The sequence below is a fragment of the Protopterus annectens genome, chromosome 5.part1 (assembly GCF_019279795.1).
Source record: "Protopterus annectens isolate FY-2018-M chromosome 5.part1, PAN1.0, whole genome shotgun sequence".
Classification (NCBI taxonomy): domain Eukaryota; kingdom Metazoa; phylum Chordata; order Ceratodontiformes; family Protopteridae; genus Protopterus; species Protopterus annectens.
The window spans coordinates 145,866,686-145,890,462 of NC_056736.1; positions in this window are offsets into that span (position 1 = coordinate 145,866,686).

The following is a 23,777-nucleotide window of genomic DNA, read 5'->3' on the forward strand; positions in this document are numbered from 1 at the left end:
CGAATGCCCTGAAACACAAAATTCAAAAAGTTGAACTGTCATACTTGTCCCACCCCACTGCCTGCTACATACTACCTAAACATACAAACTAAATAAACCACATACATACACTAACCAAAACCCTCCTTCTATCCCTAAACTAAACCTTACTTCTAACACTACAATAAATCTTACATATACCACCATGTATGCACTTAACTTAACCCGCACCCTAATCCTAAGGTCCGTAACTATCGCACACTTACCTTAAACAGCTAAACCCAAACAAACTAAATAATCCACACACATACACTTAACAAAACCCTTCACTAAATCTAACATACATTACCATCTATGCACTTACCTTAACCCATACCCTAACCCTGAGGTCTGTAACTATCGCACACTTACCTTACGAAGCTATACCGCAGAAGGCCAACCATGATGATTTGATGTTTCTGCTTTCACTCTTCTGGATGATCGATGTTTTCACGGTTCTATGACGGCGGGTCGATGTTTAGGTATTCGATAACGTAAGCATTCAACTTTACAATATAGACCCATTTTCATTAACCTTTATATCGTTACTATCCTATGTAGGTTCATTTACTATTCTATGTATGTACATTTAATATTTTTGATTAATCATATCATTACAATTCTATGTATGTATGTGCATTTATTATGTAAATCTTATATAACTGCTTTTTACTCATTCTGTAAAATGGTCAATTTTTCCCAGAGGCTCCAGTGAAAATTAAACATGTAACCAGTCGGACTTTACTCAGAAACCAAAGCAATGAACATTAAAATAAATTATTTGTTTTGTCTGTCTCTTAGACTGTATGCTTTTCATGTCAGTGTTATGCTTTTTCTGAATTTGGTTCAGGAACTGACCTGTCTTACAGGAAAATCCTCTGAAATTGCATTCAGCAAAATCACTGCATCTCTGGGAGTTACATATACATGAGATCCTGTATCCCTAGGTAACTTCCAAATTAATAAAGAATGTACAAGGGCTGGGATTTAGAAAACTTTATCACATTGTGGTAATTGAATTTGTGTGTAAAGCAACCACTCATGGTGAGTACAGTTCAGAGACGCATGTACTGCCAATGGTAAGCAAAGAGCATCAGAGTTCGGGACAGTATATGCTAATTTTGGTATAATGACATGATAATGAGAATTGTTATTAAAATGAGTGGCATGGTGTATGCAAATGAGATGGGTCTATATCATTTTATTGAATGTTTTTATTTTGAATGCCTTAATCATTAAACACTATCCGTCGAAGTCATTTTTTTTAGCAAACTACCTAAACATAGAATCACATGTTATCAAATTGTTTTAGTTGGCCATCCTGAATAAAACATTGTGTGATTGACATGCTAACTGGCCATGAGTTACCCATTACTTCATTGTAGTGCAGTCTCAGAGATGGTATATTTAATTTGCAAGGAGTCTGTGCGGCACAGCCTCCCCACTGTGTGGAGCAGGGTTAGTGCATCCCCCCCTTGCAAAAATGTAAAGAAAGTTTATTTTTCTTATATAAAAAGTACATGTACTGTATAAATAAATATGACTTTTTATGTAAATTTAATGAATATTTACTTTATTTGCCTTTAAGCTTTCCATTTTTAATGTTATGAACATCTGAAAATGTACATATTCACTGTTTAGTAACTGACATCATTTGTGATGTTTTTTTAAAGATGGCCAACTAAAACAATTTGATAAAATGTTATTCGATGTTTAGGTAGTTCCCCAAATAGGGACTTCGATGGAGAGTGTTCAACAATTAGGTGTTCAATTAAAAAAAAGGTCAATAAAATTATATAGACCCAAATGAGACAGATTACGATGGTGCTGTGACTCAGAAATGTATAAAATCTGCACAGTAGAGCTGCACAAGCCATGGGATGAACAGCATCGATTCCAGGAGTTCATGCTGCGAGAATTGGAAAAATAATAGTTATTGCCTCTGCATTAATTAGCATGCATTTTTGGCATGCTTTAAATGCAGCCACAAGCCATAGAGCTGCATGCCATCACTCCACAGAGGTGCCTTGTCATCTGGTCAGACTTAACGTATCATGGACTCCATGACATCAACATTATGGGCCACTACTGAATGGATAGGGATACCATGCTGAGGACAGGAAATATGTTTTCCTCATGTGCAGCACTGTGAAATCTTAGGACTGCATATCCCAGTGGATACCAAGATAAGAGTCTCTTTACATATACTAGCAACAGAGACCTTCCAGCAACCAGTTGGGGAGACAGTGTCAATATCTTAGGCATCTGCCCTAAGAATACTCTATCAGTTTCTTGATGACATGATGCATTGTGTTGGCGAACATATTTGGTTTCCAAACACCACAGATGAGAGAAAAGGAAGAGCATGCAGGACTTCTACAATATAATCAATTTACCTGATATTCTGGGGGCCATAGAGTGCATCCACATTGAAATTAAGGCCCACCTGGGTAGATGGGATGGAGGTACATAAACTGCAAAGTGTATTATTAAATCAACTACCAGGAGGGTGTAATTCATTGAGTATCATTTACTGTGTGTGTAGGGCATATACAGTATGTTATTTTCATGACTTCTACATGTGGCACACCATAGACTCGTAAGAACATTCTTCAAGGGGTGAGTTCCTCTAGCGCCATCTTATTGGAAATGCTAGATATGCCTTAGAACTCTGACTGCTGACACCAATCGGACATCCACAAAAATGAAACAGACTAGAGGTCCTGTCATGTGCATTTGTGTAGTAACAACATTTCTGGACATGTGTTTGGGCTGCTGAAGGCATACTTTTGCTGTCTGGATTCATCAAGTGGCACTTTGCAATATGAATCTGAAACCTGTGCAAAAATATTTACAGGATGTGCAATGTTATATAATATGATACTGAGGAGCAGATACAGCAAGGGGCCAGTTGCAAGAGAAGGACAATGCAGAACAGGCAGTGGAGGAGCCAGATAAAGGAAATGATTATACTAGATAGAGATAGTTGCAGTATAGAGTGGCCATGGTAAAAAGCAGTGACTCGCAAATAGCTTCAGCCCATAAGAAAGCTTTGTAAACAGATACTCTGCATTAAAAATGATGAATACTGATCAAACATCAGACCTTTCTGCATCCATGCATCTGCAGGCCACACTGTGCATCAGAAATGGGCAATCAAAACAACAATGCACGAAGGGAATGGCATAGGTATAGCAATCTGCACAGGTAGGAGAGAGAGCACATGTGTTGATGCCTTTGACAGAGAGTTGTGTGATTATGGAAGAGATATGACAAAGAGTGCAGGAGTGTGTTTGGGTTATGATGTAGGGCATAAAGGGTGAGGTACTTCAGAGGTCAACTGTCTTAAGAAAAGTGTGTGTGTGTGTGTGTGTGTGTGTGTGTGTGTGCGCTCGCACGTGCGGCCAGTGTTGATGTCAATGTGTGTCTGCATGGACAGAGCCTCATCACCAGGTGTAGAATTGCATGTTGAAGTAGTGGGCAGGTCAAGGGCATACAAGGTAGCAGGTTACACATCCCATTCATTGACTCACCTACTATTGCTGCCTCTGTCAGGAGCAGCATATATTGTCTGATGCCTCTGCCTAGTTTTTGACATACTACATGACTGTGATTGATGTTTGTCCCCTGATGTGCTGCTTCCATGGCTGGCACAACCCTGGGGTTGTCCTCTCTTGTATGAAGCAACCTCTTGAAGAAATGTAGCAGTGGGTGTGCTAATTCAGCCTTCGAATGGGCTCACTCATTTACATGCACAAGCACAATTTCTATCATCTGCAGACATACCAGTGGAACTGCATCCTGAATTGCTCTACATGCTATACAGGTGACCTCAAAAGGGCAGACCATGTTCCAGTAGGTGATTTAGTCTATCAAAACAATCTCATGTGAAAGGCATTCTAGCACAGAGGCCATCCTGCACAGTCTACATAAGCCTGACAAACTCTGCCACTGGTCTGATAGTAGTACCCTCTGCCACTGTGATGTCCCTTTATATACACTGGGTTATGTCCATTGACACACTAGGTTGATAGGGAGTGGGTAACCTTGCTTCCATCATGACCCAGTCTTCTCCCCCATGTGTGTGCCCTCCCCCGCCCAATGGTGCTACTAGCAGATACAGATATGTGCCCAGCATAGGGTCTTGTATGTGCCTGACTGATGTGACCACAGTTACCTGTTCTCCCTATGTAGTGTGTCTGTAGGCATAGATGTTGCATCCACAGAATGTGTAGTGGATGAAGTGGTCACATTCCCTTTGTCCAGCACACACACAATGTACTGTTGATTATGGCAGCTCATATCCACCATCATACTCAAAGATATCATGTCCTCTCAAATTTCAGGAAGTGGCAGCTGCACAGTGGTGGTTCCAGGTGAAGAATCACCTGTGAACAAAGGAAAGTACAACAAAATGTGTAAGCAAAGCCCAGTACCATACTTATACTATTAAATGAGGTTTTGTAATAGAACCTCTCCAAAGTTACAAAGGTACATACAATACCTTGAGCAGAGGATTGCAGTGGAATCCTCAGTGTTCTTATATAACCTAAACAGACCACTTTAACAACTATGCCAAAGAAGAATGGATGTACAGGACCAACATGTGCAGTGAAGAGATATTGCTGTATATACCTGAAGCATCTATAATTATTTTGGTGCATGTCTACCTCTGCCCCAGCATCCATCACCACATTGAAGGACTTATCTGAAATGCCAGTGCTTCTGAGGAGACAAGATACTCCACTATCGCCTTTGGAGCTGACTTAACCAATGGCTACCCACCTGTTGACCTATCTTTTTGTGCCTGGTGGAGCTCAATGTTGTGCATCATGAATAATGTCACTGGGCAATGTTGAACTATTGCATAGGAATGGTTTGGGCTACCAAAGTAATCTATTTCTACCACCAGATCTTTCCAGGCACAGTCATAATAGGCCCAGTCATCTGCATCCTAGCCAAGGAAGCAATTATCCATGGAGACAGAGCCCCTGGATGAGTCCTTCATTCTCAGCATCTGGGAATTTGGTATTCCTTGCGGGTTTGTCAGCAAACTTGTCAGTATGCTTCTTTTTAACTTGTCATTTAGAATTTGAACTGTAGGTATTGAAAACACTGGCATGCACATCATGTTTGGGCATGTCCCGCAAGTTCCCTTCTAACAATGTTCTCTCCTAAGCACATACACCATGCTGCCTGTATGTCTGACATTTCCATATCTCTGACCAGTCTGTGCATCAAATATCTGTCACAAAACAGTAAGGAACAAATGTTCTCCCATAGTACAAGTACTGTTTTATTACAGCTCTCTTGTATAACATCAGTGTGATCTGACATTTTTGAAAAATGTCTTGGGAAATGTGGCAGAATAATACAGTATACAAGAGTCAGTTTGATTAGCCCACAGGTGTTACATCCTCATGCTGAATGATTTGCACAGATGATCTGAGGAAGAACGCATGGGTGTGTTTGCTTCATTATTCTTCTGCACAACATTTATCTACACTACAAGTACATCTCTCAGTTCTCTGTTGTTCTATAATCCCTTGAAAGTATTGTTACAGATTTATATGTGGCTAATTAATGAGATAGCTTTCAGTGTGCATTAGTTTCTTAATTAAGCTGCAAAAAGTTGCAACTTTTGAAGTTTAGGCAGATGTTCTGTTTGAGGCAAGTGCTGAGCTCTCTATCAAAACTGTAGCTCCATGGCTTCATCTGTTGTCTGATCATGCTCAGTACTTCCTCTTGTGATTATATTACACACATTCAGATGTCTTGGAGTAATTATCAAGCAAATGAGGACTCGACATAGGAGGATGGCCTAATGGTTAAGGTGTTTACTTTACAAACACTAGATGCTGGGTTTGAGTCTCGCAAGAACTAATTGGCTAGGCTCACAAGGGCCCTTAGCCTAGTACTAATTTATGAACCTATGAAAGGCTTGATTGACATATCTTCAGTGCTGGCTAAGCTCTATGCAGCATCATAGTACATGCCTAGGCAGTACTGTACATGAGTAGTTCAGCTTATGCCTCTCAAAAGATACCTATAATTCCACAAAACACATACTGAAAGTGGAGTTTTTGTGATGCAAAGTTAATTAGCAGCACTGTACATGAGTAGTTCAGCTTATGCCTCTCAAAAGATACCTATAATTCCACAAAACACATACTGAAAGTGGAGTTTTTGTGATGCAAAGTTAATTAGCATCATATAGAAAAAAAGAAATGGTCTGCCATGTTTCACAGCTTAAACTACTATGTTTAAACATTTGTATCCATTACTTATATAGACCTGTCCAATGGTTGTATAATCAACTGCCCCCCATTGTGCAACAGTTGACACACCAGAAAATGGGTATGTTTTCCACAGATTTCTTTTCATTTTTGTGTGCAACTTGTCTTAGGCATCACAATGGCATATAACAGAGAAAATACTGCTGTTTTCCATGTGAAAAGGTGGAAACAAACTATTCCTCCACTTACCATGCCAAAACTACACTCAATGCTCCTGTATGAGGGATATGAAAGCACTCAGTATAAATCAGTGACATGGAACAGCTTGGCCCAAGAGCTGTTATATGCCATGGGGATCCCTACAGTGGGAAAAATGACATCATCTCTACAATGACTACAGGAGACATATTCTTGACCTCATGGGCTTATGAGAAGCCATGCTTAGCGTACACACAGCAACTATACGCTTTAAGTAATCCTTAGCTTACTACTATATACAAACTGCCACTTTGTACCATGCACATATCTGACACACTCTCATTTCTTTCTCTTCTACCCACAAAACATTTGCAGAGAATGTGTAGCTGCACAAGGGAAGCCTAGAACACCTTAGAAAGTGTCAGGGTAAAAATACCTTTTTACAGGCAGTAGAGATGTATATGTTAACAATCTGATCAGTTCTTACAGCTGTAGTCTGAGTAGGTATGGATTTTCCATAGGATTGCAACAATATCAAGTGTCTATATAGTGGTACAAAAACAGAATACAACTGTCCAGTAGAGATTACTCACATCCAATCTCAACAAAATAGCAAACCAAATGAAAATTTAGGATTTAGAACAAAGCTGAAATATCAGGAACATTAGTACAAAACAATAAAATCATAAAACATATGTACAAATGGAAAAGTGCTTCTAAACAGCCAATAGATCAGCCCATGACAAGTCATACATCAAGAGAGTGGTTGCAACATAGCAGCCTATCGCTCTCACAAAAGACATGACTCTAAATGAATATCTTAAAATAAATGCCAATAACAATGAAAAAATAAATAACACAGAAGCTCAACTACCTATCGATAAAGAGGCTGTGATCTGAGGTGTGGTTTCAAAGGTACGGTTTCATTTATGGTTGTCTATACAGTGGGACTTTATTTTTGAAAACAAAATCTGGCAGGGCAAACTATACCTACACTCAGTGAGTTGGACAATACATTCCTTTTTTATACAACATACAAGGACAGTGTTGAAGAATGCCATTTATTTCTACTCTGTCCTATAACATTAAGCTGCTACTGGTGAAAGGTTTAAGGCAACTGCAACAAAACATAAGGGAACATTTTTTGTCCTAATATGTCAGGACATTTGCTATTTTCCTTTTTTTCACAGAAAGCAACTGCACATATAAGTGTTGTTCAGCATAAAGGGGGAAGCAGATACTATCCCTTGATTTGTACAGTATTGCTGTTTAGGTTGTATGTCCAATATTAATAAGTAGCATTACAGATGGTTGATGCTTTACATCTGTAGGTTCAAACTTCTGTGAAGTTATATAGGTAACTCAACATGTTAAGATGCTGTTTTTATAGCATTCTGAACACAGTTAGTTTAATTGCCCACTTATCAGGTTATTTTAACATCTTTGTTGGTTGGTCTTTATGATTCCTGTACTTTATAAAGAACTGCAGATATTGCATTTCATAAGATGTTATGTCTGAGCCACAGTATTAAAGTCATGGATTCAGATCTCACAGAGTACTTCAACAGTCTGCCAGGACTGATGACAATAATGGATGATTCAAACTTTAGCATTCAGTTAGATTGAACCTTAAACTTATGCACTGCATATGCAGTTAGTTATGGGTTCTATTCCCAACCCTTATTTTTGTTTTGTAGCATCACACACAATTTCCATTGTGTGCTTATTGTCCTTCTGATAAATGCACCCTCAAAGTCATGATATAAAGTTTGGAGTAAGTTGCATGTTTTCTATTTAATTCTTCATTTGTGTGACACATACTACTATTAAGTGTTTCGATGAAGGCATTAGTGAGATTGCACATACAGTTCAATGTGTTAATGCATTGCCTTTTTATTTTGCACATGTTAAAGGCTATGGATTCAGTACCACCCTTGCCTGTTGTTTGTGCAGTCAGCAGAACTCTGGGATAGGCATTTCTTGTTCTTTCAAATGAATGATACGTTCTGTTTTCAGAAAACACCTACCTTTTTAATTCACACATATACACTCATTTCATAAACATCATTACTTTGAGCTTCCCCTCCATTTTCTGCCTATGCCCAGTCCAGTTTGTTGTTCAATCATTCCATTACAGTTTTCTTTCTTCTGTGTCTTGTTTCCTTCTTCAGTGTCTTCCCCATGCTTCACAGTGTCAGCACCTCCCCATCAGTCTTGTCTGTCTTCTATATTTGCTTATGCGCCCCTGCTACCTACCATAACCTCCTACCTTCCTCTTACTTCCCTTATTACTTTCTCTTTGTATAATTAAAATGAGAACCTGACCTACAAAACAATTTTTTTTTCCTTAGTTCTCCTTCACCATCCTGCTTATGGTCTGATCTTTCACCTTATGATCTAGCCTCTGCTTGCTTTCCCCTTTTCATCACTTTCCTATATTCCGGTTTCCAGTCTCTATACTGGTTATAACATGGATTAGCTTGCATAAATCATGGCCCTTTAAGGCTGCCATATCACTTCCTCTTACCACTATACTGTGTGTGGGATTGTGCAGATCCTCTTTGAGGTGTGGGCTTAACTAATGAGCACTGCTTCTTGCTTCTATTTCCCTGTGCTTGCAACACAGTACTGTACACTCTTACTGCAGTCCCTGCTGCAGCAGTCTGCAGGATATTTACCAAGCTGTTTCCCCAGTATATTCATTCTTAATGATTACTGGGTCTTGTCAGGCAAACACGGTAAGTGAAGTTTGGCACAGACGTATTTGTCATGGGACTGTTTAGTGTGGGATGGGGGGTGCTGGGTGGTAGCTGTTCTAGGTTATCTGGGTGGCTAAGAAGGGTTAGGAAAGAGTTAAGTGAGTTGGGATCTGAAGGGACGTGAGGTAGTGTTTAAGGGTGTGGCTTGAGGGGTTTTGAAAGGAAATCCAGAGTGAATAAGCACATTTTGGTGTGATCTTGTTGAGGCAGGATCACACCCCAGACAACCTGAGTTGTGAGCAAGGTAGTCCTTGGGGAGTTATAATTCAGTAAGGTGAGGACAGCTTCATTGGGTTACTAAGGGCTTTTTTTTTCTCCCTCTCTGGGGTACTACATTATAAAGGATAAATACAGGGTTAATTGTGGGTTGAGGAGACAGATTTGGTCATAGACTTTTGAATAAGTTTATTATGTTGCAGTCTACTTTATTATAGTTTGGTTTAAGAGGTTTGTCATTGCATGCTTCGTTGGTAGTGTTAGGTCAGTTTCTGGTGTGTGGACTTGATTTTCAGTTAATTGAGGTTGTGGTGGTGACGGCTTTTGCATGAATAGTGGTATTTAAGTTGCTCATTAAGTTATTAAATTTCCCTGGTGGTCTAGTGCTGCACAATCCATAGAAATAGGTTTTGTGTAATTATTAACTTTTCCTGGTGGTCTAGTGCTACGCCGTCTATAGAAAGAGGTTTGGTGTAATTTGTGGGCTGGCAAGGGACCATTAACGGCTGCCTGCGCTTCCACAATGGTGCTGGCATCGCGCACAACATATATATAAAAAATAAATAAATAATAAATAGATTTTATTTTATTTAATTCTTATTTATTTAAGTCTTGTTGGCATAATGTTGGCTCAGTTTAAAATGGCCCCCAAGAGCAGTTAACCCCATACTAGCCTTTGAAATGTCCATCAAGGTGGAATTGGTAAGTTATATGCCTTTTATTTTGTTCCTGGTGGTCTAGTGTTGGGGTACAGTGGTTGTGTAGGATGGCTGTTTTGTTCCATGATGATCTAGTGTGTTTGTATGGTGGTTGAGTGGAGCTGGTGGAGTGTGGTTGGATCATAGGTGTTTGGTTGTTTGTTCCCTGGTGGTCTAGTGCTGGCCTATGCTGGTTGTGTGGGATGGCTGTTTGGTTGTTTGTTCCCTGGTGATCTAGTGTTGTCATTCGGTGGTTGAGTGGGGATGGCGGAGTGCAGTTTGTTGGCTGTCTGGGTAGCTTGTTTCCTGATGTTCTAGTGCTGTGAGGGAAGAGTGGAAATGCTGCGCCTTCCTGGGCTGTTTTAGCTGTGCTGCTTGCTACACATGTGCGGTAGTGCAGGCAATCCATGGATCGCCATTTTTTTCTGTTAAAAAAAAAAGAGAGAGAGAACTGAGGAAATCTAGCTGGTGGTGGTTAGCTGATGAGTCAAGACTATGCTAAGGAGTCTTTGATTTGAGTTTTTTCTTTTTTTTTTTCTCTTGTAAGGTCAGTATGTTGGATGCATATTAGAGGGGACCTAGTGCTATGGCTGACTACAGTGCGAATGGCTGGAGTTCAAATGGGTTAGTGGCAGAATAGGTAGCATACTTGCTTTCTGATGCATAAGGCTGTTGGTTCTTTTCACACAACATATAGATGGATTGTTGATAGTTTCCTTATCAGGCCCCGTTATTGAGAGCAATTTTATTGTACGCCAATTTTATTATCTGACATTATTATCTGACATTAATTCTGATATTAAGGTGAATGTATTGAAGGACTTTTTGATGCATTATCCACTGCCAGTGGTAGCGGGGGAGTTAATAGGAGGTTTTTCTAAAGGGTTTTCAATTAAGTCCGCATTGGTGTGGGGCAGGAGGGTGGGGAGAAATTTGAGGTCTGTCATGGGGAGGGAGGTGATTTTGCAAGAGTTGACTGACAAAGAGTGCCAGGCTGGGAGGGTGTTAGTTCCTTTCTGTTACTCTCCTTTCCCTAACTTTAAGGTGTCACCATTAGGTTTGGTTCCAAAGAAAAAGCAGGATGAATTTTGCTTAATTCACCATTTATCGTACCCTGCAGGTGAGTCGTTGAATGATTTCATTCCCAGTGAAGAGGTTAGAATAACGTATTCATCTTTGGATGATGCAGTTCAGGTTATTAGGAGTTTCAAGGACCCCTAGTTAGTTAAAGTAGATATTAAGTCAGCTTTCCATTTGCTCCCTGTGAGGGAGGCTTTGCATCAGTCAGTTGTCCCATCTGGCATTTAGCAGATTGGGCAATAGTGATCGTCAGGTAGGTGCAAAACTCATGGGCGACATGCACAAGACAAGCCTACGGTAGGGCGTTGCTTAACTTTGACAAATATTTGAGGCAGTTACCTGATGAGCACTGCATGTGGTCTGAGAATTTACTGTTGCATTATCTAGCCATGTTGAAGGGGCAGGGAAGGGCAGTGCGAACGGTGAGGGTGGCCTTAGCAGCCATTGCTGTGTATACTCTGTTGATTGGATTAGAGGATTTCACTAGGTCATGGGTGGTGAGTAGAGCTTTAAAAGGGTGGGCTAGAGTTGAAAGGGGTAGCATGAATAGGAGATGGCCAGTTATGAAGGGTATTTTAAGGATGTTGCTGAAGAGTTTGGGTAAGGTGTGTGGTTGTTTGGATGAGTTTGTGTTGTGGTGTACAGTTAGTGTTTGGATGTATTCCGGGGTGTTTCATGTGTCAGAGTTATTGGGTTAGTTGGTATGGGATGATGTGTTCATATTACCTAGAGCGGTGCAAATTAGATTGCGTTCTTCAAAGACAGATCAGGTGGGGATTGAGCCACCCATTGTTTTGGAGGAGGTGGGGGTAGCTTGGAGATGTCCTATAGTTGGGGAAGGAAGTTGTGGGGGGCTCATAGGGGTAGAATTCAGGCATTGTTTTTTTTCAGCAGTAAGTGGTAAAGCATTGACGGGTGAACAATTGAACATGGTTATGAGAAGGGTACTTTGGAGTGTGAGTTTGCAAGGGGATAAGTTTTCTTCGCATTCCTTCCAGATGGGTAGGGCATCCTATCTGGCAAAGGAAGGTAGGTCAGTGAAAGTAATCAAATGGGTGGGTCAGTGGACATCCAATGCCTTTTTGAATTATATTAAGTAGTTTGTAGAGGCTTTGTTTTAATTTTTTTCCCCTCTTCTCTTAGATCACAAATGGATCATCATCTTGGACCATTCTTTCATATTCTGGGCTGCTAGGTGTGCGGTGGTTAGATGCAATGGCATGAATCTGAGTTTGGATCACTTTGGTTTAGAAATCATTTGACATGCTTTTAGAGGGTTAAGGTGGAGTTAAAATTGCAGGAATTTAATGGATTACAAGTTAAGTGGGGGTCGCCTCTGGTGTTAGTGATTCATTTAGGTGGCAATGATTTAGGCAGGGTACCAAAGAGGCAGTTGGTTTGTCAAATTTGTGAGGACATTTTAGCATTGCAGAGGATGTGTCCGGGGATGTTTTTTATCTGCTCTGAGATTATTCCTCAGTTGGTATGGAAAAGGGTATGGAATGTTACCACTGTGGAGAAGGCTCACAGATATGTCAATTTTAAGTTGGCGAAATATTTGGGAGAAATTGGGGTACATACGATTTGGCATGTAGAGTTTGACAGTAAGGATCCAGTGTGGTATAGACAGGATAGAGATCATCTTAATGATTTTGGTCTGGATTTATTTAATCTTAAGTTGGGTTTGATGGTGGAGGATCTTATGAAGAAAGTTATTGTTTGAAGTGGAACAGCCCTTTAAGGGCTGGTGGGTGGAGAAAAGGGTCAGGCCTGACCCGCTTCTGTTCCCCCTCTACAGGATGGTGGATGGCTTGGAATGCAAAATTGGTAGTTGTAAGGTATTAAGGTGAGCATGGATTTTGCCTTTGTTGTTTATCCAAGGTGAGCTGGTACGCTGCCTTTTTCTTTAGCTATTTGTATATATGGGTGAGCGTGGACACTGCCCGTATGTTATTATTGATTTGATTGATGTTTAATACAGTTTTGTTGTTATTCTATTAGCTAATTTTATTCAAGGGGTGAGCGGGAATGCTGCCCTTATGTTTTTATGTTTCAATAAAGTTGTGTTATTATTCATTTCTATCACAATAAAGGTTGTCAAATGTCTGTGGGTATTTTTGTATTTTATTAGGACCATGACAAACAGTGTTGAGCTGACCATGAATGCACCTGGTGTCTTTCTGAAGGAATATGTGAAGTGTATTTCTATATGTAGACCTGTGACTTCCATCAGTGAAATACAGATGTTTAATTTGATATGCATTGTATGGATAAAAAATGCACGACTCAGTCATTATTTTCTGGCCTCGCACTATTATAATTCCAGTACTACACACCACTGGATTTGAACCCAGGACTGTTTGTGGCAAATTGTATCGTTTGAAAGGCATTTAACAGACTGAACTACTGGCTCACTGCTACAGCAGGTGTATTTGCAAGATATAGGTGCACACATACAGGCTGTGACAAACATTTTCTACAGCCAACAGTATGGGCAAGGCTTTATATGCATGTATTTCTGCATCAGGGTCCCAGTTGAACATGTATTTTGCCATTAGTGCCTTAGGAGGTACCTTTCTACATGTCGCTGGTAAAAGGGCACATTTACCTGCTATCACAGGACACATTTACATCCATTATTATGTCTTTGGCTTTCTAGTGGTGTACTATTACACCAGAATCCAAGGTGCACTCCAATTTTTTCCATTACTTTTAATCAAGAATGCGCAGCATGGCATGATACTCAGCTCCTCTGAAACATGCTTAATGACTGTAACTGGCAATTACTATGTTTTCTTTAAACCACTTGTTTTACTTGAGTTATGTGGCATGGCAGGTTAATGCAGTAGTCTGTAGGTGTGATGGTCTTGGGTTGAAAATATGGGACAGGTGTTTATTTGTAAGCGTGTATTATAATTTTAAAGACACATATAGTCGATATAGGTATATTTAGCTGAGCTTAGTGAAGCTGCATGATCCGGTGTGTCCTCCAGAGCTGCACTAAAATATATAAGGAAAAGAAAAAAGAGGAGATAGGAAAGTGGTGAAATGGGGTGCAAACAGGGGGGAAACATAGTGGAAGGCAGGTATGGATGTGCAGGAAGGGTATAGGAAAGAAGTATAGCTATTCATTTCTTGTACAGCAACAACTGTGCACTTTGACAGAATACATTTATGACTTTGAAGTCTCAACCCCAGAGAGAGAGGTGAGGACAACATAACTGCATTGTCAAGCCAATTGGACCAAATTACATGTGTCCAGTGGACATGTGTACTAAATGGAGAGCTATGTATTGGACATAAAATAGTTTTTTTGGGGACAGGTGCCCATTTTTTTAGGTGAGAACTGAATGTTGGGGAAGGAACATACGTATGTGTGGGTGAGATATGTTGAGTAAGTGAGGATGCATTTGTAGACAGGCAAAATAAACAAGACAGACAGGGGTGGTGCACTGCATACCTCTCAATTTTACACATTTTTTCAGATTGTCAAGATTTTTGTGTCATATTTTTAGTCTGTTTTTCATAAAATTGGGGTTTCCTGGCAAATTAGTCACAAATTATTAAAGATTAAAGTTAGACAATAATGACAGACATTTGAGTTTCAGACTTCATACCCTTCAGAAAGTTCATGTTAATGCAAAACCTTTTATTCTATTAACTTTCTAAGTTTGTAAGAGTAATATTTAAAAATTTTCCCTATTTATTGGCCTTTGTCCCACTTTTATTTATGGCTTTGTCCAGATTTCTTGATCAAAGAGTTTGAGAGATATGGCGGTGTGTGACACATGAGAGGGTGAGCACCTTGAATAGGGAGGGTGTTGTGGAATCTAAGTCCCATGTGCCTTCACAAGGCAGCAGGGTGACTCACATCCCCACTCATAAGACTGTGCACTGCTCCATCACTTCCCCGGGCAGTGGCAGTGGTGGAGGCTGCCCATCGAGGTGAGGCTTCCCCACCAGGTTGGCCAGCATGTCCTCAATCTAGTGTAGGCAGCGGTCAAACACATGGTAGACTATCCTGTGTACAAAAACTGGCAGCTCAGCCCAAGTGATGACTCCCCCTCCACCACGTCTCCTGGGGGGACTCGACCCTGTCCCATGGGGCAGTATTGCCCGGCGCCGCAGGTAGTGCAGGGGCAGCAGAAGGGGCACCACTGGTGTGGGTCCCAGACATGCTGGGTCCTGGTGCCATGCCCAGTTGAGGCAAGGTAGTGAGATCAACTGGAACCAGACTACCTTGACATGCTGTGGGTAATGAGGTATAGCAGTATGTTAAGGTTAGTAATAACCAAACCATTGTTATTATTAACAGAAAGGAACATCATATTTAGCAATCCAAATACATATTAATGTATACTATGTGTAACACAATATTAAGTAACATAACAGTCAGTATGTTAACAGCATGCCAGTAAGAAGTAAACCATAAGGACAACAAAACAGTTAGTTTAACAAAATATGTTAATATTGGATCATAATAATAAATAGTAATAAATAAATGAAGATAAGGGGTGGGGAGAGAGAGAGAAGCATTCCATTACTGACAATCCAGACTATATCCCTGAAAACACTGATACTAAATACTCTACAGGCATGCAGTGTCAGTTTTGAGAACAGTGACTTCAGTTCTCCTATAGCTGATGTAGTACATACATACCTCTCAAGCTGTTTGCATGGGTCAGTATGGGCCAAGCAATAACAAACGCAGGTACACAACTACACAGAACAGTTTCACATAATGTGGACTTATATAACTACCAAGGTGTTCTGTAAGTGAATTTGGTAATACATTGCATTCCAGGTAATCATTTTACTGATAATTCTGTGACAGCTGGATTAGGGAGTTTTATTTATATTATGAGAAATCGTGACATTTGAGAGGCATATTTGTGTACAGTACATAAACTAGACATCTGTCATGCCTTAGTTGGCAGATATGGGATAGAATCCAATAGCTGTGACTGCAGGGGACATCTGCAAAATATGTAACTATTGACTGCAGCAACTTAGCACAGACATGCAAGGAATATGGCCGTACTGGAGATATTTAGACAGATTTATTTAGGTATTAACAATACTGCTTAACACTTTATTGGTACTGTTGCTAAATGTCTGTGAAAAATAATTACAATCATATCTGCTCATAACATGGAATACCTCAAACATATACCTTTTGTTCCTGGAGTGAGAGAAAATGAAAGCATTATGTGACTGAATTTGTTTTGCATTCTAGAGCTATTACAGTGTTATACTTGACTGCAGTAACAGTAGAACACACATGCATGGAATACAGCTGTATTGCATTTTTAAAACAGATTTCTTTAGGAATCAATAATACTGCTTAACACTTTATTGGTATTGCTAATAAATGTATCTGAAGTCCACACACAATATGTGCCCATAGAGTGGGCTACCTCACCCATATACCTTTATTACCTGGGGTAGGAGGAACAGAGAATATTATGTGACTGATATTGGCCTGGAGACAGTGCTACACTTGACTACAGCAACCTTGCTGCAGACAAGCAATATGTACAGCTCTACTCTAATGGTTATAACAACAAAAACCTGCTGTACACAATTCTGCTTACTGTTATTAGTATTATTTATTGTTTATTGCAATACAGCTGTTACTGTTCATTTATTTCACTACAGCTCTAATTGCCCATTTATTGCACTGCAGTTCTACTTGTCCATTTATTGCACTACAGTTTTTATTGTGTATACTTTATTGCAATAAATGCTTTACTCTTTCTTGCTTATTGCACTACAGTTAGCATAATAAATCTGTACTTACCACACTCATGGCACAACCATGCCAGGCGCCTGGCATGGGACTCAACAATGTGAGCCCTCTAAGCTGCAGCTGCTGGAAAAGAAGCACACTATTATGCATACCAGTTTTGCAGACAGTCAGCTTGCAGTTTGATGAAACAGTAGAAAATATACTTACATATGTGTGGGGCATTCCCAGCTCATGCCTCTTGGACCCAGGTGTCCAAAGCTCCCCTCTTTCTCCTCTCCAGGTCATGAAAATGGTGGCAACACTGCTCACCTGTGCAGGGAACAACAGTAGCACTGGTGAGTTCCCAGGCCTCCACCTTACATTCTGAGCCCTGGAATCAGCCCTGCATCAATCTGGATTTATAATTTTTTACCATGAGCCCAACAAAGACTATGGACTTCTGAACACCCCATCTCTGGGCCTGAAAGCACACACTTTCACCAGCACTGCCTGCCATATCAACAGATGATTAGTCTCCAATGACTGATGCAGAATCCCCCTATTGGCCTTAATATAGGCTGTTCTCCCACCCTTGTACATCATTGAGCAAAATCACTGCTTTGCTCAGCATTGTGCAAACCAGCCAAGCAGAGCTAAGCAGCATGAAAACTCGCATAACCAAGGTTTTAGCTAAACATAGCACCACACAAACAGCAGTAGCCATTAGCATGTTTAAGCAGTGCTCAGCATAATGCAGCAGTACCATAATTCAACATTTTTTTTAAATTAAACATTTATAATAAATGAAATCACAGACCCCTTATGACTGCTATGGACTCAACCCAGGACCTACTAAGTATTAGGCTGTAACTCTACTCATTTAGCTACTTGGATATTATGAAAACTAGTATGCCTTCACATATACTACTGGGCTACCTGTTAGCATTGCTGAACATAGCACAATGCAAACATGCTTAAATAGACCCAAGCATAAATAATTAATTACGTCTGGTTTCTATTTTTAGATGTCTGGCAGCTGTCGGCTATGTATATATAAGTGCTGCTCAGCTCTGTGGCGATCTGCACAGCGCAAATGGCAATAAAAAAAAACAAACAAAAATTACATAATTATGATATTTACATCCACTTTCTATTTTTAGATGCGTAACAGCTGTCTATATGTGAACACAGTTTGGCATTGCTGCACTCCTCACCACACTGCGAAAACATACAGAGATGGAAACAATAAAACAATAAATAATTCATAACAATAAAATATTACACATTTGAGCCAATTTACAGCAGTTCAACAGTAGTGGGAAGCATTACAGGGAGCCTCACCCTGTATATAACATCTGACCAGGCATCCACAACCATGGGTGGCCCCTACACTTCTTCCTACTTGGATTCAATATCCCTTTTCCTATGCTCTCCCTTGGCAGTGCACCATAATTAATATGCATGGTGCACTGCCAAGGGAAAACCATAGCCATGTACACAGATATATTCCATGTAGACTCTACATGGGCCTACATGGATTTTAGTAAATCCTGGGGAATGTTTGACCAGCAATTAAATTTGTTTATACTTAAATTTATGTTTCAGAAATAGATAAGTAAATGAATAGTTTAAAACTATGAATAAAAAATAAAAAATAATCAACTATATCAATCAAGTATAGCATCATGGCTTTAAGATGAATATATATATAATTATTTAATTATTTAAGCCTGGGGGGGGGGTCTTGAGAATTTAGGTGTAATTGCCATCTCAGGTCTATTGATTCTAGAATAATGTCCCATGGGCCAGCAATTTGATTTTTAAAAACTCTCTCTAAGACTGTAAACCTACATTTTACGTGGTCTTTACATTGTGTTGTGTGCTTATAGAGTGCATTGTTTGTATTCTTTTTGAGTATAGGATATTCATGTTTGTAATTTCCTAAATTCTTTTATTGTATGTATACATACATTTACTTATTTATTAAGGCTACTTGTACTGAATAGGCAATTATTAACTAATTATCTTAATTCATTTATATTTTCTAATTTATATATATGCTGCACTAAAAAATTCCTTCAGTAGTTTGTCCATGTATGCCCAAACACTTCATTGACACCACCATTATTCCATCAATAATCTCCTTAGTAGTTTGTCCATCTATGCACAAGCACTCAAATGACACCAAAATAAATTATTGCCCACAGCCATCCTTTCAGTTGTTTGTCTACATATGCACAAGCACTAAAATACAATAAAATAAACATTTCTTGAAGTGAAGTCAACAATTCTACCTGCTTTAAAAAGCTTGGTAGTGAATATTAATCGTTTCCCTTCCAGTCAGCTAATTAATTTGCCACCTAACTCTCATATTCTTCAAGTAAATTGGTACTTACTAGCATAAGTTCAGGGTCCTTTTACATGTTTTGTATACAAATGAGGATTTTTTCATATTTATCTCTGTGAATCATAGTGATAAACAAATGAGTAATACTCCTTAAAACTTGTAATAGCTCTCCCGTAACGTTTATGCCTTAAGCATGTGATGCTTTTGCTGTAGGGAGGCATGTTTGTCAAAATGTGTCTGCAGTTCCATGTTGAGCCTGAATGCCCTTATCCACATAAGGATGCAGCACTGCTCTTTGTGGATTACAACTATGAACTTATGAAGGGCAGAACTATGAATACAGACAATACATCCTAAACTCCAAAACATCTGTTTTGTTATATTTGGTAAATGTTGAGCTCTCTACATCTATATTACTTTTTTCATATTTGCTGACTCATGTCTTGCAGTTTTACACTCAGGTGAAAATTTATAAGGGCAATATCATCAACATTAAAGATATCATAAATAAGAAGGTTGTTAAAGGTCAAAAAGTTGCCTTGCATGGGAAACAACAAAAATCAAAGAGCTGATACTTTCATTTACAAGATTGACCCCCGGATTCACAAATCCTCTGTGTAAGACTTAATAAGTCTTACTTGGAGGCTGCAGTTGAATGGTATGACATCAGCGTGCCATGAATATGCATGAGGGCATGCTGACTCAACCGTAAGTCTTACACGGACCGAGCAGTCTAAATGTCCATGACCCTGCAAGTGTTTGAAAACTAAACAAAGCACACACAAAAGAGCGAGTCCGCTCAAATGTCCCTGCACCCAACACCACACTCCCTGATATTGTAAACCCCTATCACAGTTCTAAAACGCAAAACATTAAATATATTTTTTTAAATCACTAAAATAGCTGCCTGTATTTTTGCGTGTGTGCGCGGGTGTGCCTATTGTTTAGCTAGAGTTAGCAATTCTGACATGGAAGAGCATAAGAAAGAATGTTAATGTAAATCACACCAAGTAGCAATAGCGTAATGGTAGAGTGTTTGCACAAAGAAAAGGCATTCACGGTTCGAGTCCCACCACTCCCCTTCCTATTTATTTTTTAAATCAGTACATGAAATAATACCTAACAAATATGTTTAAACATTACTAAAAAGCAGTGAAATGGCCAATGTATCAGTGAACAAAATAAATATTTTAAAGGATCCTGATATAAAATTGCCTGCAGTTAAGCAGCGCTTCACCCAGCACAATAGAGTTGCCCATAGTTTCATAGCGCTTTACCCAGCGCAATAGAGTTGCCCATAGTTGCATAGCACTTAAACCAGCACAATAGAGTTGCCCATAGTTTCATAGCACTTTACCCAACGCAATAGAGTCGCCCATAGTTTCATAGCGCTTTACCCAGCGCAATAGAGTTGCCCATAGTTCAATGGCACTTTACCCAGCGCAATGTGTTTGCGCAGACGTGAGCACCACACCAACCAGGGTACTGTAGGGCACCGAGGAGCAGCGTAGAGAAAAGTTGCTTAAATGCAGCCACACCCCCTAGCCTGTCTGGATAGTATTAAAATAAAAGAATAGAATAGAAGAACTCCAGTTTTAAAAATCGTTGCTGCTGACCCCAAGAAAACTATTAAAAGATAAAACAATGATATCTAAGTTTTTCTAGTATATAAACACATGAAACAATATATGTATATATCAAATTCATACTATTATATCTATACTATTTATTATATAATTTATATCTATTTTTTACATATGTCACTGGTATATGTCATATACCAAGTTTTTATACTTATTACTTATATTTATTTTCATATGAATAACTCATACTCGTTATTTCTACATTTACAATTATGTACTCAACTGGTATTTCTATATGTATCCTTAGATACAATGGTTAGTCACAAACTAGTATTGTACTAGTTGAATTGTGTGACTTTGGACATTAATTGTTAGAATACAAATAACATACAAATATTTAAATAAAACATTAGTTTTTTTAAAAAATAACTATATCATGTTTTAATACCATAAGTATTACTATTTACATGTTTTTTAAATAATAACAATATTTTGGTACATCACCACGATCAGTTTGTTGCTTCCTTATAAAATTGGTGTATATACCCTTAGTAGGAAGTTTTCTAAAATGGTTAAACCAACAAATTAATCAATTATTGTTTTATGCCAGCCCACTATTGGTTTAGTATATAAGAGATGTATTTGTTAAACTTTAATTGTCTCTGAAGAAGTCTCCGAAGGGAGACAAAAGCGCTAAGTCCATTGTAACTGTTGTTCCTGCTGTCGTGGTACTTGTTGTAGTTAAATAAATCATTTTTTGTACATTTTTTGTACATTGGATTTGTTCCGGCTGACTATTACTTGTTTGTGGCAGACGACTATCTTCATTGCTCTCGGAGCAGACTATTGGGATTTTGGTTTGTGATTTTTTCAGCTTTCGCTGGTGCATTTGTGTTACAAGTTGTTTTTTGTGGTTTCTGGTCCGAGAACGAGGAAGTCCTGCTATGGATAACAGCAGTTTTCTGTCTGAACTGATCAAAGTTATTCAAACACATTCGCAGCCGGATGCTACACCTTTAAGCACAGGTAGTGACATTCCCTGTGTACAAAGTAGTCCTAGACTACCAGGCGCTGGTCTGATGACGTCAGACGCCAGAAAAGAACGACATGGAGAGGAGAATGGTCCGTTTATTGCCAGTGCAGGACACAACAGCGGTTTGAAACGTATTTCTGGTTTGGATACTAATCGGAGGGAGTGTGACATACCAGGGTTTTACAAAGAAGTGGATTTTGTAACCTGGCTGAACCGCTCATTTAAAAGTACTAACACTAAGGAGAAGAGAAAAGAAAGCCAAACAAATCTAACTTTTAAGGACAATTGTTAGACTTTTAAATCTTTGTTACAGAAATACAAGGCTTGGGCAGTAGAAAACTCATATTTTGAGAAATGTTTAAAAGAAAAAATTGTGCCTAAAGGCCTTAGATTGAACAAATTCCCAAACAATGCAAAGTATGATAACACATTTTTTAAAACTATTACAGGCATTTTAAATGATTGTGGGCTCGCTATCCTTAGGGAAATGATCAAATGGAATAATGAAAATATGGAATATACTAAAAAAGAAATTGATAGATTGTATGTGTGTATTAGTACTGATGTTTTATTTACTGTGGATGAATATAAGAGTATTTATTACAGGGTTTTACATGACATAGATTATTACACCAATGTTAATATGAATAGAAAGCTTTCCAAAATTGAAAGAGATTTAAAAGAGTACGAAATGAACATTGCCTACTATAGTGATAGGAAAACTGATACAACTGGTTGGGTGACTAACACCTATAATAGAAGAAGGTATAACAACAATGGGTATTATAGGAACAATAAATCTAGGGGTGAAAAACAAGTGTATAGTGAATATGAAGCTTCCGGTTTCACTAACTATGAAGGTTATGGGAATAATAAGAATGGTTATTTTAATAGGGAGGTGGTCCCTTTAGAAGTGGACGAACCCAGGAGATCGGAGAGAATAAGGAACCGGAATTTACAACCAACTTATGCACAGATAGCAGAGAACAATACCCAATACATCGGGAGACTACAACGATAGTTAGTATTGAGGCATTACATTTTGAAAATGAAGTGGTGACAGAAAAACAGGATGATATTGATCAAATGACTACTATTATTAATTCATTTAACAATTTTAACATTTTTAATTATACAGATATTCAGATCAACCAGGACTATTTTAGCTTATTTATAAAAGGTTTTACATTTGTACCTAGTAAAATTCCATCTATAGAAAATATTTTATTAGATATTTGATTATATACACAGAAATTAAATTGTATTCATAATTATAAAGCTAGAAATATTCAGAATTATAGAAATGAGCTTAAGAGATCAAGTGTTTACAACCCACCCCTTCAAAAAGAAATTTTAAATTTTGAGAAATGTGTTACGAAAAATATTCGTTATTTATATGATAAAAACAATAGACAAAAAGAAAGAAAAAAGACAAATTATTTAACATCTATTGAATACAATATACTAAAAGAATTTAGTAAAAATGATAAAATCCGAGTGATGAAGCCGGATAAAGGTGGGGGGGGGGTAGTACTTATGGAAAAATGGGACTAGACCAGGAAAATGATGGACATATTGGACAAGGAGAACCAATATGGGGTTGTATCTAAGAATGAGATAAATATATCATACAAAAAGATCGACTTTTAGAAGACAACCTTTTACAGGGCCTGATAGATAAAGATTTATACAATTTCTTGAAGGTAACTAAACCAGTTATACTGGTCATTTTAGGAATTCCCAAGGTACATAAGTCTATTTTAGACCCTCCCATGCGATCAATTGTATCCTCTCAGGGTTCTAAAACTCAACCCCTAGCTATATATGTGGATTACAAATTAAAACATTTTTAAAATAAATTCCACCACATTTTGGTGGATT